The sequence below is a fragment of the Aquila chrysaetos genome, chromosome 2 (genome assembly GCF_900496995.4).
Source record: "Aquila chrysaetos chrysaetos chromosome 2, bAquChr1.4, whole genome shotgun sequence".
In the NCBI taxonomy this organism is placed as follows: domain Eukaryota; kingdom Metazoa; phylum Chordata; class Aves; order Accipitriformes; family Accipitridae; genus Aquila; species Aquila chrysaetos.
In genome coordinates, this window is record NC_044005.1 from 43573038 (window position 1) to 43592888 (window position 19851).

Below are 19851 nucleotides of genomic sequence, written 5' to 3' on the forward strand. Positions count from 1 at the left end.
CTTATGGCATTTACATACCTCCTCCAGATGTGAACACTTACCATATAAATATGCAGTCATCCTTGTTTCAAACATGGAAATACAGAAGTGGCATTGTCAAAGCTTCCATATTAAAGCTTGGGGATCAGGAATGATGTATGGAACAGTAGGTGGGGGTGTATTTGGATATGTTTGCTACATGCAAAGGGAATGCACTTTTGTTGTTAAATGCTTTAACTCATGGGGTTAAATACAGTCCCAAGCAAAGAGAATTAAAAATGGCAAACGACATACCAGTACTTTAAAGAGAACAACCCTAAACTCTAGTGGATACAGTACTGTATGGACACCAGACTGAAAAACAAAAGTTGCATATTTAGGACAACAAGGAAACTGTGCTTTCAAAGCACCATTCAGGTGGAAATCAAACAAGGCAGGGAAGTCAGTTTCCACATTTAGGTGGCCTGCATGTCAACACTAATAATAGGATTAATAGTTTGGAGGATTCTTCTGCAGGACAGAACTTAAGCTGCTGCTGACCCACTCCATGTTCCGTCTGTTCACCCCTATGGCTGCTACAGCTCTGACTGTTGTCAGCTGTGTTGGTAGTTTTTAAAGTGCGCCCAATTCATATCCTGAAGACTACTGAATGCCTGCAGAAGGGAATGACACACTTGACTGAGCCATGACAAACTTGATTTGTATTTGAATTATTTACGTGAGGGGGGGGGAAAATCCATAGATCCAAAGAGCATTTTAACATGCCATCAATCCCCAATGGCCTGGTAGTTGACTGAGAAGTCCTCTGAAGAAAACTCAGCATTATCATTTTGGCTTTTGAGTCTTGTACACCAAAGTGATCTGCTGCACTATGCTTTTTTGCTGACTTCTCCTCCCATTCTCACTTCAAGCTGGTGGGCAGTTTTGACCTTGGTGGCAGGAGCTGGCCTTGGTTGCTTTGGTCACTCTGCTCCTCTGTCACATTCCATGTTGCTGACTGAAACCGGGGGTCCCCCAGCCCTGGTCCATAAAAAATTTCTCCATAAAGAATCAGAACTCCCAATTTCAGACTGGATTTTGTCTTGGTTAAAGGGCAGGCATAGTGAGCAGAGACTGAGGAGATGGTGTGGAGGGTTGTAGCAGGAGCTTAGGGAATTTTGTCTTTTCTTCCTTTAGGGTAGGAAAGAAACTCAAACACCTCCTACTAGCACAGCTTGAGAGATGAGGAAACTGGATACTGAACGTAAAAGCTGAGTACGGACCTGCTGGAAACCCCTTTTGCTTGAGCCCATAGCATCCCAAGCCCAGGAGCTCGTCTGAGTGCCAGGCTGTGAGCCATGAACTAGATTGGCTCATCCTTCGGTGCAGTGGAACTCCCCGCTCTTCGCTCCCCGTGGCCTTACTCTGCTGCCCAGACACTATGCTGACACCTAGAAGGGCATTTTGCGGAGTCATGTGGATGTCCATGTTGGCAGCTTTAAGGTGAGACACAGATGGAGGAGGCATGGGCTCACATGGCTTGGGCTGGGAACCTCAGCCTTGACTGTAAATGTCAGCAACTTATCCGGGCTGATTTAGTGTTGTCATTTAGTTTCACTTCAGGAGGCGATTTAGTTTCACTTCCAGTATAAAGGGAAGAAAAATGAGTTCATAGCTAAAATTTTAACAAAGCGGATTTGAGAAAAATCTGAAGGAACTGGTTGATACAAGCAGGTAGACTGAAGAGTCCAAAGACAGAAATGCCAGAGACCCCCAGACTTTTAAGTCAAAGGTAGAAAGCAATCTACAATTTGTATCCTAAGCAGGGAAGGAAAAGTGTTTAGGGAAGTAACCAGCTGATTTGAAAAAGGGTTTAAGAAATAATAGGGAGATCATACAGGATGGGAAAGGAATAATGCAACTGTTTTGACAGTGTGCTATGGAATGAAGCAAGAGCTGCAAAAGTTAGGGGTAATTTACACATCGCAGAGTTTAAAACTCAGTAAGAAGCTTTCTAGTCAAATAAAAAGAGGATCAAGAAAGAAGTGAGATACCAGGCAGAGATATGACTGTCAAGACTGAAGATAGCTTAGATGCAAACCAATAAAAGACAGCATGGTGATTGTTAGGAGGCTTTTTAAAAAATTACCACATCTGAAGCAAAAGCACAGTTCTAAGAACTCCTGGTGCTTGTGCCAAGGGAGGTGAAAGAACAGACACAAACCAAGAGTTTATTAGCAAGGAATGTAAATATATCTAAGTGGGGCAGGTACCACATGACTGGAAAATAGCAAGCAGTGCATGTATTTGAGACATGAAAAATAAAATTAAATGTAGCAAACTGAAGACCTGTTAGCCTGATCTCAATAACACACAAATCTTTCTATTATGTGCTTTGACAGAAAGAGTAATTCAGGATGCAAATATAGTTGAAATACACAATGGGCTTAGCAAAACACTTCATTGCAGACTAACTTCACAGCTGTCTTCAATAATTGACTTTTGCAGAGAAGAGAATGTGCAGATGTAGTTTGTCTAGGCTTCAGTGAAGTATTTAATAGGGTAATGCATGACAAGTTATTAGGTGAGATGCAGACAGGAACTGTTAAAGGGGAGATGATTGCACTGGATAAGAGAGGAAAACTGGGGGGCGTTAACTGCGTACTGTTATTTGAGACATGCCAGTGTGGTTCCGGGCTGCATGAGGGGAACGCCTGCCAAATCAACAAGAGTTAAGGCTGTTGCACAACACCCTGCTGAAGCCACAACTGAAAGACTGTTTACGGTTCAAAAGAAAGATGAGAGCATGGACAGAACAAGGAAGAGCCATTAGCTTATTGAGGGGATGAAGAGCCCTCCCTCCCAGAGGATGCTGAACTTGCTTAGTCTGGCCATATGTAAATGGGCAAATAGGACTGGTTTATATCATGGGGTTTATCCTGGTGACTGGGGGAAAGAGGAGGAGAAGGGAGCTGTTACTCAAACCGAATTGGTACAACAGCACACGAGCATTAATTGGACATGAGCAGCATAGCCTGGAGATTAAAAAGAATATCCTAACCTGCAGAGCAACAGGTTTTTAAAATTACACCCCCACTCCTCTAGATGAAGAGCCAATTACAGAAAAATAACTGTTTTATGTAGCTTTAACTGCAACAGAGATTATGTGATGTCATCATATTTATTACCTACAGTGCCTTTCCATCCAACGCTCTTGTTTGAAGAGCAGAAAGTTTCCATTTCAGGAGCATCACAGGAAATAGCCGGAATGTAACCTCAGTCAGTTGGAGCCAAGCTCCAGAATTTCCACAGATTTGTGGTGTCAGACAGGCTTCACCAATTTGCAATGATAAGGTTTTGTTGTGACTTGCTTACAGCTGTTCTTGCCCACATTGTCACAGCATCTTTGTAACAAGCATTGCTTCTCTGTGCCTAGAGATTATGGATTCATTTTCTACTAAACCCAAGACACAGCTAGCTGGAGGATGATCGCAAAGCCTCAAACAGGCACGAGCTGAGAGTTCTGAAATATCTGATTGATGTACTAACGGCAAAGCAAGAGCTGCAGAACAAATGCAAACCCTGAAGCACCATCTCATCCCCTGACTACTGAGAAACCCCAAACAGGGTGACACTACAGCATCATCTGGAATTTTGAAGGTTGGAAGGATGTTGAAATTCGTGTTCTACTTGCCAGCAGAGAAGTGAGCTACAAGGCCTCTCACCAAGCTTTAAGAAAGGACCAGAACTAGCTGGCATGCTTTCTGAAGGCAGGAAGCAGCAGGTTCCCAAGTGTAATAACAGCACAAGAGGCTTCTCCTTGAGAACAAAGCCCATAAACTACACAGCTAAAGAGATGTGAGAAAGGCCTATAAAGAAAGAGTAAGGGTGAAGTCTAGAATGAGACTAAGCAGCACAAAGAAGAACTAAATCCTCCTTTTACCAGCTAGCTGGCAGAGCCCAGCACACCCTACTGTAAGGAGGGCAGTGAGTCCCCCAACAGCCCTGCTCTTCCTTGTTGTAGCCAGAGGGAAGGAGTTGCACCTGCAGCAGTCACTAATAGTCTTCATCTGAGAGAGAAAGGAAACCCACCTGCTACCCACTCATCCAAATCCTTATCAAGGCAAAGAGGAGGGTAGTAATAGTATTTCTGTTTAGACTCTTGGTTGCTCCAGGTAGGAGGGGGTGTGTGTTGACTGTCCAATCAAAGCAATAAACCAACCACTCACCATGTGGGACTTATGGATCGGTCTGGAGAAAGTGAGATAAGTAGCTATCTTGATAAGAAGTGGCTCCTTTGCTGGATCCTTTCTCCTTTACAGCTTCTAATGCGTAAGTATGCCTTGCTTATATTGCACTTCATTCTTTTGAACACTTGAGTGTTGCTGCAAGCAACTGAGCTAGCTAACCTGATGCTTAATGCAGAGGAAGACAAAATGTTTTATGCTGTTGTATCAGCAAATGAGATTTGCTTATTTCTAGAATTACTAAAAGTCTGGTTGCTGTGATAAAAAGCCCTAAATGGTCCTGAAGGTGTGGCTCATACCAAGCGGATTATTGTTAGTGACAAATACTGAAAGACTTTGCTTTAAACATGGCCACACTGAGCAGAACTTTGTGTTCTCATGTTGAGACTATGTCTCTGTCTGAAGGGAATTTGCAGTCCTGGGGAGAATTCTTATAATAAACAGCTGAAAATATTTGTCTTTATATTATAGTACCTCTGGCACCTGTATTGAGAACTGCTTGAGGTTTGAAAAATAACTGTAGATGTGTTGTATGTGAGCTAATGTGTTTGGGTTTGTGCTATTAATAGGACAGATTCAGGCTCAACAGTAACCCCTCTCCTTTTGTGATTTCCTAAATCATGTCCACTTAGCTTTTGGGCCCTTAGTTCTCGGCTATCTCAAAATAAAACCCTGCTTTCTTCTCCCTTTAGTTTGGTAACCTAGGTCTGCAGTTTCCATTGCTGAATCTTTTTGTAATTAGCCCAGCAGATCTGAAGATCTGTCCTTACTAATTACAGGTGCTCTTCCCAAAGATGAGGAGCAGAACGTGCCAATGATCACCACCTTCCTCTTAAAGCACAATGCTATTTATTTAGAACAAAATGTTATGGAAAAAACACTTAGTAAGCCAAGAAATGACTTGCACACCTGCTAAGCGTTGCCTGTCTTCCTTGTGGTGCCCTGGCAAATATGATAGGCAAGTTCTGCCAGCTCTTTAATTCAGAGAGAGCATCTGTGTGTGAGATCAGGCTGTCTCTCTGCCCCAGAAGACAAAGCTGAGTGCCAGGATAACAGGCATGGAAGGACTTCTGTGAATACACACAGGTTCCACAGAAACGCTGTCGTTCAGCCTGGAGCACAAATGCATAAGTGACATGTGCTGCCCAGCAGTCTGTCCAAACCATCCTTTCCATGCTGTGGGCCAGCGGTCAGTTCTTGAGCATCTCTCCAAAGTTGGATATGCTCCTGCCTGTAACCTGGGTGTCAGTCATGCTTCTCTGTGAAGTCAAGTGCCTGCCACCTTCTTGCATGTGGGGACAGCAGGAACTTGTGTAGCTGGACAGCTGAGAGTACTCAAAAGTAATCAGTAGCTGTTGGACTTTCTGTATGGCCAATAATGGGTATTGTCCTCCTACACTCAACCATGCCCAAGATCAAAACAGGAAAAGCATCTGCCTGGGCAGAGCTGTTGTGCGTGTTGGCTGTGACCCATCCTGGGTGGTCCTGGTGCATTCCACACTTCAAAACCTTTGTGGCAGTTCACTGTAGCAGCATTTGAAAGCTCGGTGTTATCACTTCCATCATGGGGATATCATGACTCTCAAATACTTAAAGATAAAATTATTTCAACATTAAACCTCTTTCAGTTCAGTTTAGGAGACATGATGCTTCCAAGCCCTCTGGAATGAGAGGTCAGACAGTGCAGCTGTAGCCTATGTGGGAACAGAATTTTTCTAGTGAAATAAAATGGATTCTCTTTTTAAGAGAAGTCACAATTTTTGTGGTCTGTTACCAGATTGGCAATAGCTCTGGTTGCAGTCTCTTTGAAGTCCAGGTTTGGCTTTAAAAAGAAAAACAGCCATACCTGTGTCTTACTGTGCTCTTTTTGGGGAGGGAAACTTTCCTTTCTGCCCTTTATGAAAAACCTGGTCCATGTGGCAGAATGTTTGTGCTGTCCTGCACTAAGATGGAAACAGAAGGCTCGTGAGGGCATATTGCATCAAGTCACAGGCTGTGGTGGTAACAGAAGGCAGGTAGGAGGAACACCAGTGGCCGGGCTTCAGGAACTTGATTGCCTGGCCAAGACTACTGTTGTAGTGGCTGCAAAGAGAGAGGCTGATCAACAGGGTGAGTCAGAGCATTAGCATGAATTGGGGTGAATTCCCTGTGGCTGCACGGTGCAAGGGGATGTGTTTCAGGGAAGCTGACTCCAGGCACGTACGAAGACCGAAGACCGGGAGCCGCTGGGCTGCTCCACCTCTACTGCTCGTGACTCATGGCACCGTCAGTGCAAAGAGCCTTAGAGTGTGTGGCTGTACCAGCTGGGCTTACTGTGATCGTGGCATTTCTGCCCTAGCTTTGTGTCATCTAGATATGCCTGTGCCTGGAGGCACTGACTTCACCTCCCTTCTCCAGGCAGAAACAAGAAGTCACTACCCAGAGGCGGTGTCCTTTGCTTTTGTTCCCTGATCCTAATAAGGCATGAGTAGTTTTGCGTGAAATGGTAGCTGTGTTGCCACGGGGTGTCTGAATGCCTAAGCAAGCAGGGCTCCTGCAGCCAGTCCATTAACCAGTTACAGCTTCCATGCTCCCAGTGCAAATGTGAGAAGGCCACTGCCAGCCTTTTGGTCAAATGCATGGTAAGGAAGGGTAACTCAACAGCTTTTCTAGGTGCAGGGAAGGTGTTCTCGCTGCACCTCCTCGCCACGTAAGCCATGCGTGGCAAGTGTTGACAGTGCAGTTCTGTGGTCTGTGCTCTTAATTGGGAGGCAACAGGAAAGTGATTCATGTGACATTGCATCCCCTTCTGCGCAGGGAACATGGTGACTCGAGGGACAGGCACTGGGCCACACAGTATGTGTAAGACTGACAGCAAAATGATACAGGCTGGCAGTGACCAAGCTCTTGGCTGGTTAAGATCACTAGTGAAGGCATTTGAGCTCTGCTTAGGAGTTCCTCAGCTATCAATGACCTGTGGGCACCAGCAAAGAGAGTTCTGCTCCATCAAGAGCTGTCATACTTTGCCAGTGGTTTAATTCCTGTGGCTGAAAACAGCATCCAATGTTGGCAGAACAAGGTATTTACTGTTAGCCTGTTCTCACATCTGCTTGGGTAACTCCTCCATGCATGTAGCTGCGGTGGCATAGTCTGAAATTTTTCCTGCGCTCACTGACCATGTCCTGATGTTGCTCCTCTCTTGGCTGACTCTGACCTATCAGTGTTCCCTATGAGATTGTCCATCTGCTCTGGTTCTGCTATAGATCCTGACCTGGCACTAACCTTTTCCAGCTCTGCCATGACATTTCTACCTTGCAGATTTCAGTTCTTTTCATGTTCCTAATTTTGTCTTATCTCAGACCCTGCTACATGCTGAGCTTTTTGTTGCTTACCTAAGAGCAGAAGCTAAACTTAGTCATGCTGAATTCAGTAGCCTTATCTATCTATACCAAGGGCAGAGACTTCCTTGTTGCTCTTCCCCCTATAGTGTCAGCTTTCAGCAGCTCTTTGGTAGTTTGAGGTGCTGTGGTATCTTCCCAGTGCCAAATACCCTGTGTAGTTATGTCTGTCTGTGTGTGGTGACAGTGACAATGTCACCAGATCAGAATGTAAGTGCAGTTTATCTGCCTTGGCTGGAGTAAAGGGTGGGTGCAGGGATACAGACATCTGGGCCTATTGGGCTCTTGAAAAACAATGGGACTTTTTTTGAGGGGAGGTGGAGAAGAGGAAGAAGTGAGGTTGATGTGGCTTACGTGCTTTTTACAAGTAATCTACTTAAATTAATCCAATCTGAATTCCGCTTGCATCCCTGTACCTCATCTGTAGCACTCATCCCCCAGAGCCATCCAGCCAGTCAACACAGGGTGAAGTGCGATGTAGTTTGGATGAATCTGGATCCAGATTTTACCAGGGCGCCCTCCCTGTTTAATGGCCAGGGTAAGATCTAGCAGCGAGCTGCACAGTGCTGACTATGGGGAATCTTCTGAGGCAGACTAAAGCTGCAGGCACTCTGGTTGCACGGACGCTGGAGGCTGATGACTGGTGTGTCAGTGGAATATCGAAGTCATAACCTGAGTGATTGGTGCGTGATGTAATGATTGGACTGGAATGCTGTACACAAGCAGAGGCATCGTCACCGCCTGTTTACTAACTCTGGTGTAACACATAGCCTGAGGTTACATCAGGCTAAGGAGAACACAGCCAGATTTTTGTGAGGTGGGAACACTAGGCTGGTGCCAGGACAACAGCTGACAATGTCAGCTTTTTTCAATAGGTATTTTCCTCCCCTCATTTCAAGGAAAAGCCTTGAAATGTTCCCTTGATGGTATCCTCGGTATAAGATTTCGCAACTCTCGGCTAACACGTGTATTTCAAACCCTCAAAGATGTGTGAACCCCAACTTGGTACAGATTGCACTGTTGAGGAAAGACTCTCTGTCTTGTTACCTGTGTGTATTGGATAGAAACCAGTTCCTTGAGTCCATCTTTCCTGTAAGAAAATAAACTTTTACCCCAGAGCCCCCAGACAATTGTAACAAAGTGGTTGTATAGCTGCTTGCATTCCAGCTTCTGATGAATATGAAATTGCTCTTGGCAGTGCTGGGACATGCACAGCCCATTCTTAATATTGTGGAGTACACATACATGTCATGTTGCAGTACAGTGGAGGCTTTCCAATATATTTTAGTTTTCTGTAGTAGAAGTCCCATTTTAGGAAATCTGTGCCAGCTAAGATAGGAAGACTGTTGGCCTTATAGCCCTTTAAGAGGCTAATGATTCTTTAGGATAATCGTTTTCTCTTTTTAAATCACCCTCTAATCTCACAGCCTCCGATCCCATAGCCCTTGGCTACAACCTGCCAAGACCCCAGCCTCTAGCAGTGGGTAGCTTGCAATATCAGCTGGAGCGCCTGGGCACTGTCTGGGGGAGAGAGGCTTTATTTGGAGGTGGGTGCAGGGTGAGAGGACAGTAGTGTTCTGCTCTCTAGGGTCTTGGTTGGCGGAGGCTTATTCCTAAAGTCTGTCACTGCAGGCTAATGCCAAAATCTTTAGCTTTATTCCATATTCCACTGCTTCCAACAGGAATGGGCAAAGTGGTGCCCACTCATGGACTGATCATCTGTGTGTATAATGTTATGATCAGACCCCATTATGTTTTAAAGCTTACACAAGAAAATAAGGATTTTACTAAAGCAAGACTCAATCAAAATTATCAGAGGTTCCTGGGTGAAGACTGTTAAGAATGTGTTTAAATCACTTGATGCTGAACTTAATCACGTGCTTAAGATTAAGCAGTTAGTGATTACTTTAAATTGAGTTTGAGTCTATGCATAACAGATGCCTTCAGAGTCAGAGGTAGGAAGAATCCCTCCAAATCTGCCAGTGCCTTTTCTCTCTAATCCTGGAGATGGCTGAGGTGATCAAACTGTTGCCCAGGGACCGTTTAATGCTGCATCTCCAGCTGAATCATTGGCCACCTATTCCACTCCTATTGCCCACTTCATTACCTTCTGTGCTGAAATGGGAGCCTATAATATGAAATCTCCTTGAATGAAGGCTAGGGATGGCTGTTTCTTCTAGATCCAGCCTGGTGGGAAAGTTCGCTGCACTCAGTCTGTCCCAGCTTTTTCTCACTGTCCCTTCAGACCTACTGGTAGGGTTTTGTGTATATGTTTTAGCCTAAATGAGCAGGGCAAGCAAACTGCTATTCAACACGTTAAGCTAACATCTGATGGCATAGCAGTTTAGAGTGCATAACCACCTCCAAGCATTCCTCTTTCCCCTTAGCTGCCTCATTAAACCGGCTTTCCAAGTTTGTGCTGTCATGTAGTGCAAAGCAGTACAGTAGAGCCCTGGGATTTCTTAGCCCTTGGATTTCCATGGGTGAGCAGACAGAGAGGAGGGGAGCAGAGCAGACAGCTATTGTGTGTCAAGGGCTTGGCTGTGATTGAGTAATTGTGGATGGATACATGGGTAGGCAGGTTAAGTGCAACAGCAGCAAGGATCTAGATTTTGCTGCAAGGTGATGGAGTGGCCCAAAGCAGTGATTGATGTAGCAGAAGAGCGCTCTATTCATCTAATGCAAAGCCTACATACTGCGCTTCTTGCAGTCAAGCAGTACAAATACGAGGGAGCAAATCTAAGCCAAGGACTGGGTCTCTTCTCTTCCTTCCTTCAAGCCAGGGTGACCTGATGTATGTTGAACATAAATATAGTTCTCCCATGCGTCTTCTTTCAAACATCAGCAGGTATGTGATCTTCTAGTTCTGTCACAATAATGAGTTCTGCACCAAATAAGAGTCAAAACTAGACTCCGTAGCATCCTCTATGAAACCTTCAGCCTGAGAAGTAACCCCTCTGTCAAACTTCAGCCACTTTCCCTGTAACAGAATTTGCCTATTTTCTTTGAGCTATTTTTGGCTGTTCTTTAGATATACATGTGGTAGAGGAAGATTATGAGAGCAATTAAAAAGGAATTGCAAGACACTGTGCTGGAGGTAATGGAAGAAAGGTGTCATGGTATGGTTGTGCAATAGCTTCGTGTTTTCTATATTGCTCATGCTGGAACGTACCGTGAGGCGAGAGGACTCAGTACCTGAGTGGAAGGGTCATTGTGGCATGTTACAGTATCGGTTGCATCAGATGGCTGAGCAGTAGCAGTAAAGAACATCTAAAGAGCCCTAAAGTGTAAGAAATCCATGTGGGAAGGCCAGCTGGTGGCTATGTGTGCCTTTTCCCAGAAGGCATCAGATCAAAATAGTTACAAGCTGAATTCCTCAGTTTTCTGTGCTGTTTGCTGAGAACCTAGTGCACTGGATTTGAAAACAAATAATTTCATACTCTGTGCCCAGGCTAGTCAAAAAGCAGCTATAAATGGGAAACTAAGAAACAATGGCAGGGCAGAAAACAGTTCTCAGTAAGACCCTTTAAATTGAAAATGCTAAAAAAGGCTGGCATAGATTTCATAAACAAGGGAGTTGGGGGAAAAACATGGTTTGAAATCATCATTGGTTTTCATCAAATTTTTATTGAAAAATCTTTTTCCTGGTATGTTGCCTCTGTATGAGAGAAATTAAAGCAACTGCTTAGATACTGTTATTTGTCAAACGTTGTACCTATTGATCCTCTAAGAAAACTGAGCAGGCAAATTGCTCCTCTTCCCATGCAGGGTTCTCACTTAGCAGGTTTTTTTTCCTCTGCTGATCTCTCATTCTCCTCATTCATTTCCAAGGGACCTAAGCAGAACCATTTACCTCTCAGCAAGCTCTAATCTGCATATGGAGAGATGATGTGAAAGAAAGATGCTGATAACCATGACACCTGAAATGATTTTATGCCTTCAGTAGGCCACAAGTACCATGGAACCATAGCATTGACCTTGCTGTATTCATTGCCTCTAGCCTGAGCATACTTCTTGCCTGAGCAGGCTCAGACGTTGCATCAGTGTCCTCTAGTAATGTGCAGAACTCTTCTTAAGCTAGCTAATTGAGTCTAACTATCCCTCTCGGAGGCAGATGAGTATTAGCCCCACTTTACACCTAGGAAGAGTGGGAGGGGAAAGTGGCTTGCCTGAGTTTAAGTGGCAACCAGTGTGAGTGATGTTGGAGTACCCTGTTTGCCTGTGCCTGAGCCCTGTGCATGCAGAAATTGTAAAGTTCCTTATGGAACATGGGAGACGAGTTAAGTGTTGGGCTATCCATTCTGTGTTAGATATGTGCTTGCTGGGTGCTAGGTAATGTATTTTGAAAGGCACGAGGGGAGCCGGCTCAGAGGCACAAGTTGCACTACCAAGCAGAGTAACAGTACTAGTGACATGGTGGCAACAGGCTTGCACTGGCCTGCTGAGCACTGGCAGGAGGACAGCCTGGGTAGTCCGATGGCAAAAGGGTTGCTGGCCTCATTTCAAGCCTCATTTCAACTGCTCAGTCTGGCTGCATCAGTGCCCTGGTTGGTATTTCCTTTCTTCTTCTCTAGAGAAAAGACAAGATAATTTGAAAAACAAAGCCAAGACTTTGCCCTCTGGAGGGATTCCAGGGTTGCAGATGGACTGGGCTCTTAGCAGTGCTGCTGGAAAGCAATTTCATTTGCAGTTCAGGGAAAGGGAAGAGGAGGAGGGAGAGTCACTGAACTGACAGCAGGGATAAGAAGGTAGCTCATTAGCACATCATCTTTTCTGCACCCTTCTGTGTGGGAGCAGATCTCCATATGATGACATTCAGAGTCTGGCAGGAATGTCATCCTGAGCTAGTAGGAATTTCTCTGCAAGAAAGGGTGAGTGGGTAGGTTTAAAGAGATCAAAAGTGAGCTCCTCCGTGGTCCAAAGAGCATAAAGGTTCATCCTTCACGGTCATTCTCAAATTTCACCATCAACTGCTGACCTGGAATATGAAGAGGAAACATGGAAGTAATGAGGTATTCATTAAAAAGAAAAACAAAACAACAACAACAAACCCTTCTGCACATCTCATCCACTTTTCTTGCTCCAGCCTTGGAACGCACTCCAAGCAGTACCTGTTTATTGCACTGTGTCTATGGTAAATCATAGCTGGGAAAGATGGTGCCCCCTTTTACTCTGTGAACATCCTCTATGGCAGATAAATTTTTTAAGTGAACATTAGAAGTAGAGAGCTGATTATGTACCAAGCAGTGACTTGTGCTTGGAGAATTCCACTAGGAGCCATGCAGGAGACCTTGCTGTCTCTGTATGGCATTCATAACGATCTGAAGAGAGCGAGTCCTGTGGCAGTGACAATGGCCTGTTGGAAAGCCCATGGTACCCTGGCAATAAAGATATAATACACCTAATTATGAGCTGAAGGGCGAATTCCTTACAGGCTTATTCAAAATACTCATGTGATTTGTTTAACAGCACTAAGGTGTACATTCTGTCATCCCCTGACCAGTCCCCACAGACTCAGAGGAAAATGTCAGTGAAACCACAGCTTAACTGTTCCCTAAAGGAGGTAGTCGTGAATGGGAAGTGTGTGTGTGTGTCACCTGCCAGGCAAGCATAAATGGCTATGCACCGAAACAGTCCTCCATAGCACAGCTCGTGTCTATTTTTTTGTTAAGATGTCTGTGTTACATGCAAAAATACCTGTGAGGATCTTGTGCACTTTTGAGACGGAGGGAGAAAGGGGCAAAAAAATGAACCCATGCTAAAATCTTTTGAACCCAGTGGAGCACCAGGTAAAGACCAACCTTTTGTATTTTCTCTTAATTCTTCCGTCTCCTCAGTATAAATGTTCTTTAGCTCAGAGTGGGGAAACTGCAGTGCCTAAGGGACCTACAGTGCCATGGTGTGGTAGCACCTCTTTGGACAAGCAATCAGCTCAGGCAGTCTGGTTTTGCAGCCAAAAGGAGGCTCTTCAGTATTACCTTCAGCTTGTGTCAGTATAGGAACTGTGCCATTCACTCGGGCACATCCTGCAAGGTGATAGTGACGGCAAGGCGGAGGGCAGAACTGAGGAGGTGTTTGTCTTTAGTGGTAATGCAGCCTCCACTGACAGAGGATCTCACAGCACTGTACAAACACCTGCTGTAACCTACAGTGGATAGCAATACCTGATGGAGAATGTAAGGGACAGAGAAAGAGGGTGAATTCTGCAGAAGGCAGATGCAGAGCCTGAACAGTAGGAGCTGGGAGAGGAGAGAGGGAGTAGAGGCCTCACCCTGAATTCCTGTCATCCTGATTTACACCCATGAAGCTCTGCTGGAGTCAGTGCAATTACATTAGTAGGAAAGCTGACTGAGAAATAAAAAATGAGCTCTGTGTCTCTTCACCAGTTGTTCTTTGTACTGTTAGCACAAGCTTTCTTCACACTCCAGAACACACTTTAACAGGGTTATAGGAAATTGCATGCTGCAGCCCTTCAGCAATGCTTTTTACATACAAAAAAAGCAGACAACAAGAAGAGAGCACAAGTTGTGTGCATCAAATATGGCACAGGTTAATGCAAAGGCATTTAAGACCTAATCATCCAGCCCTAGAAAATTACAGCCGGGGCTATTCAGCACCCTCAAGGCAGCTGCGTGCCTGCATGAAGAGGTGTTCCCTTTCATTTGGCAACTGCAACCCTGTGGCATTAACTGCCACAGGACACCGCGTGGTGGCTGGACGGACTAACAGCGTGAGAATGAAGGTGGTGTTTATGGAAGTGAACAATTAGGTTAGGAAGATATAAAAGACAGCATCCACCCTTCTTCTGAGAAATGGCTGGCCTCTGTGGGTCTGGGTTGGGGTCTTCTCCTGTTGTATCTTGCGTGGGTGCACAGCGGTGCCTTGAATGCCTCTGCCTCTCTGGAAAATGGCTGAGAAAGGTTGGAGAGCTGCAGTTAGTTATTCTCAGGAAAGGAGTGGCAGGGCCTGGAGAAATGAAACAGGAGCTGGAGTGAAAGAAAAGCAGAGGTGGACAGTGAGGACCTTTTCAAAGTAAGTGTGCACAGTGCAGCTGCTTGCTGTGACATGCTGATGCCTTTTGCTGTAGGCTTACAAATACCCCTTAAACTACTCTACCTGCCCCTTCACTAGTACAATTTCCAGTGTGTGTGTGTGAGCCTGAGAAAAAGAAATCAAAAGCCAACCAGCCATACCCCAAAACATCAATGCTGCAGAAGTGAATAACTGTGCCAGTCCCTCAGGGGAGATGGTGACATCGTTAACCAAACCTAGAGAAGCGCATGGCCTGCTCTCCCCACCTGTCTCCAGGCTGCCTTGGGAGTCAGGCTTTTGAGCCTGCAGTCCCACTGACACGTGTGCTGCCTCTCCCGCAAACCTTCGGAAGCCCTCTGCTCCCCAGCCCCTCTTCCTTTGTGCCCTAGGGGCAGTGATTAACTATTGATATGTTAATGAGCCTCTGACAAGAAACACAAGGCTGTCCAGTGCAGGCTGCCGTGCAGGGGGCTGGAGCTGGTCCCTGGCTCCCTGAGGGCTCCCAGGGGTACCAGGGACTCCACTGTTGCTGCTCAGCCAGGTATACAGGTATCCCCTAAAGCGAAGGGACAACTCGGAAAACCAGAAAGCTTTCTGCCCCCTCAGGGTGCAGACCAGAGGGTGGTCTGATCCGCAGCCTTCTAGTTCAGCTATTTTCAGTCAGTTTTGTGATAGCAGGCTGGGGAGAGATGCAGCCTGCCGTCTCCCACAAAAACCTCTTTGTTTGTTAGCTTGTCTGTTGTCACTGAAGAACTCCTCCTGGTGCTACAGCTGCAGCCCAGGGATCCTGCTTGTGGCCAGGGGAGCACACCGGAGGAGGGTCCTGAGGTGGGAATCTGATACTGAGGGGAAACGATGCTGTTTGCTCTCTCCCCGTGCCTCCTGCTCTGCAGTAATGCTCCTTGTGTGGAGCTGCAGTCTGAAGCTGAAACGTGAGCAGTGACTGTCAGAGAGATGTCCTTCCTGGCCCTGCACGCTGGCGCCAAATTAATGTGCGTTACCCGGTGTGCTGCATCATGTGCCACGCAGCAATAAGTCACTGAAGGCCAGGGTATAAATTCCCCAATCCCTGTGGGTTTCTCAAAGGCTAGAGTCGGTTTCATCTCTTATGGCTTTGGGAGAGGGCATTAGCTTTCAGTCTCATTGAAAATGCCTGAGTTGCCTCCCCTTGGCTGCAGGGGCCTGTTCTGATACCTTGTCTGTACTGTAATGTGGGTTTCAGTGCCACATACCCTCTTCCCGTGACTCCAACCTGGCAACTGTCCTCTCAGACAGCATTTTGCATGTATTTCCCGTGGGGATACAGACTTCTTATTTACAGGGTCACTTCTGACCTTGCTGTTGCGGTCCCAGAGCTGTGCAAAACCTTCTAACTCTGTTCAAAAAGCACTTTGGCCAGGCATCTTCAATCTGTGACTCTGCAATGATGCACCTGTACTCCCGATATTAGTAAGCCATACCTGCAGCCACAAATCTTGCTCACAGTAACAGTACGTGCCTGTGGCTGTGCAGCACAGGGCATTTTACTCTCCGTCAGCCGCACTGCTCTATTCCCCATTAACCAGAGTGCACAGTGAGAGAGCACTGCTGTGTCTCCAATTAGGAGAGACCCTACAGCTCTACTCAGTTAAGTTGCCTCTCTTGTAAGAGGCAGATGTAGTCACTCTGCCACCTACCCTGAGCCTTCACAGCCTCCGAGCTGCAGTCGCAGGCTGGACTACTCTACAGACCTCTACTGGCTGAACAGTGCTGGTCAGGGATGCTGTACTGGCCTCTGAGGGACTGCGAGACTGCCTGTGCACACTCGTGTGTGAGGCTTTTGGAACCGGTGCAAATACGTACTCCCTTTTCCCGCTGCTCTCCCTGCTCTCCGGCACAGATGAACGTACTCGGCTTTCCAAAGACAGACTGTGAGTGGAATAGCTGGTACGTGGTGCAGAGCTCCTTCAACACCAGAGCTCTCACCACTCCCACACGCTGCCAGTTGGGATTCGTGTGGTATGATCTGTTCCTCTCCAGCCTGTTCCCAACAGCATGACCCACAGTTACTTATGGTGGGACAGTCCATAATGATGTTAATGTACAGAAAATGCCCTGCTACCATTGCCTGCTCAGATTTCTGACAACACCACTCAAGTGGAATAGCCGCAAGGCTTTATACTGCAATGGGACCACTCATAGTGGTACAGTCTTATTTCCATGTGTTTTAGTAAGAAAACAGCTAGTTCAAAGCATCCGTATGTGATGTTCATTTAGGGTCAGCTAAGGAAATCAGCTTTCATTTTTTTGTTGTAGATCAGTTATTGCCACTTTGATGTCTACATTCTGCAGTTCAGGATGTCCAGAGTCTTTCCTGTGCTGCGTCTCAGAAGCACCTGAATATTATGAAAGCTGCAGCAAAGAGCAGTTCCTTGCTCAAGTAGATTACAGGTTAATTAGACAGTGGAGGCAAAAGGTAAAGGAACAGGTGTACTTTTTTTTTTTTTTTTTGCCTACTGTAGGTAAGATGTGAGGAAATTAAAGTGCCAGCTCACCGTTTCAGTGGCTTTCTACTAAGCTTAAATGGGCACATGCCTTTGGCATATGTCTGCAAAGGCTATTTATTTTTCTTCATATTTGAAAGGTGGTGACCTAACACAGTGAGTAACTGGTAATATGCATTAGTTGGGTCAGGCCCTGAACTGGGTACTGGATGCTAAAGAGGATTTGCTTAATCTAGCTGTGACAAGTCACTACCGCTGTGACTGCAGGAGAGCAGGTAAAGGCACAGACCAGAGCTATGTAACAGCTCCTGGAAGGCTCCTGTGTGCTTTAGTGTGAACTGGTAGTAAGTGCAGGTTGTTCTCCTCTGTGTCCCTGCCCCTCAGCCCCTTAGAAATCAGAACTGCAGAGTGTTTGCTTTCTGCCAGCCTGTAGGCTGCTCCCTGTCCCTGAGAGGTCTCCAGGATCCTGTTAGGACTTCGGATGCACCACCAGGTGATTGGCGAGAAGACAGCAGTCCTCCAGGAGTTTGGGAAATGGACCCCTTCTGGGGTCCATGTGGTCCTTGGGTGCTTAAACAAGGGTGTAGAGAGTAGAAGGAGGAAGGTGTTCTTTCCACCTGAGCCACGGACCTCACCTCAGTGTTAGAGGCTGTGACATTCAGGGAGAGACTGAAAGGGCTCTGCTGCCTCAGGTACCAAAACAGGACTGGGGACATCACTTGATTACAGGTAAAGAGAAAATACCACACACTAAAAGGCCCTAAATAGAGCGGTGAAAGGCATAACCAGAAGTGGCTGGATGCTGAAAGCAAATTCAGCTACGGAAGTGGAAGCTTTTCTACCATGGGGGTGATGAGCCACTGGGACTAGCTACTGGGCACCACATTAATGCCCCACACTTTGATGCCTCAATGTGCTTCCCCGCCGCATTTGCTTTAGCCAGCTCAGTGCCAGGTTGCTGAGTAAACGGAGAGCCCTGTGACATATAAGGTGTCTGAAGAGATAGATGGGCGCCGCGAGTCCCTCGCATCACCACTTTGTGCATCCAGATGCCTTGCGGAGCACCTTGCCGCCTTGCACTTGCTTGCAATAAAACCCTGGGAGTTACCAGCACCATATTTCTTTCTCTCCCGCTTTATGGGATGTGTGAGACTTGCTTTTTTAGCCTGGGACTGGGCACTCAAGCAGGCAGGGAGAAGGAAGGTGCGGGTTGGGGGAGAGGGCTGTGCTTCACACGGCAGCCAGCAGCACCCCCCGCCACCGGGCCGGTGTCGATGGTGGTATATTTGTGTGAACCGAAAAGGGGGGTGCTGGGAAGCTGGTTCAGGCTTGGGAAAAACAGTTGGCATGGTCATAATCGGGCAGGAAACAGGAAATGGTGTCGTGAGGTAACAAACAGGAAGCGATGATGGCAGCGCAGCACAGTCCGGTTTAGGCTCAAACCCAAGGAAAGCGTTCCTCCGCCGCGAGGGGAGGCAGCGGGAGCAACGTTTGCCTCCGCGCGCCCGCGTACCGCTGTTTGGTTTGCCCAGATGCTGTTTACACTGAGCGGCCATTTAAACAATAAGACAAGATGGGTAAAGGCTTATTTGCACTTCCTCAGCCGCGAGGAGTCTGAAGGATATGAATGAGTCCTCACAACATCCCTCTGAGTCACATTAGCGCTAACAACTCCACCTCGCATGCCAGGAGAGGGGAATGGGCAGCTGTCGAAAGGGAGGCTTTCTCAAGGGCATGTGGGGTTAAGCATCCACATCTCGCTCCCTTCAGAGAAGCATTGCCTGCTCCTCAAATTCATGCCTAAGGATGCCTCTTGCACAGCCCGAACCGTCTTAAAGCTAGTTGTCAGGTTTCAGTTAATGGCGTTGACCCTTCCAAGAGTCACCCTTTGCTCCCAGTTATTTCAGATGCCTCTCCAGGGGAGAACGCTGGAAGGGTCTACCTTTCTCCGTGAACCCTAGATAAGCCGTATGGTTGGCTTAAACTAGACGCTTCATGCTTGGATGGCTACGGTGAGGTGAGATGAACCTGCGTCTGCTGAGGACGACTGAGAGCAGATTGTGGAGCGACTGCCAGAACAGCGAGGAAATTCGTCCTTCCCATGTATGAAAAACATGTATCGGATGTAAGGGCTTCTTAACCATGCTGTCTCCATGACAAAGGAGCTTTTTGTAATTATAAGCACGTGGGCATTTCTACCTGTTCCTAGGATGTAAGTGAACTCAGTCTCCAGAAACCTGGCCGTGCATTGTGAATTGTATCTAGAGTTTTGGAGAACTTCAAAAACGTCCTCCTAAGCAACTGATGACAAATGTAAATACCATTAATAGAGTGAAAATCAGTGTAATCTTCATGAAGGGAGGGAGTCTGGAGGAAGAAAAGAGCATCTGTGCTATAAGGAGATGTGAGAGGAGGAGAAGCTATTGATGAAGAAGCTAACACCAGGACCTGGTGGGCTGAATTGAGAGAGGGGATTAGAGCAGGGCCATTTGTTTTGTGATTATCACACTTTTACCCTGTGTGGGTTCCCCCCCCCCCCTCCCCCAAATACATTTTGTTCAGGTTGTCTTGTGTTTCTTTGCTGACAGTCTTCCAGAGAACAAATGAGTTTATGGGCGGGAACAAAAATGCTTTGGCAATGCTTTGGCATTTTCTGCCAAAGCAGAAAATGTAAGGCAAATATTAAACAGTGTTAATAGAAAAGGAATTTAAAATGCACAGCAATTTGCACCAGGAATTTTGACCCTGCTCACA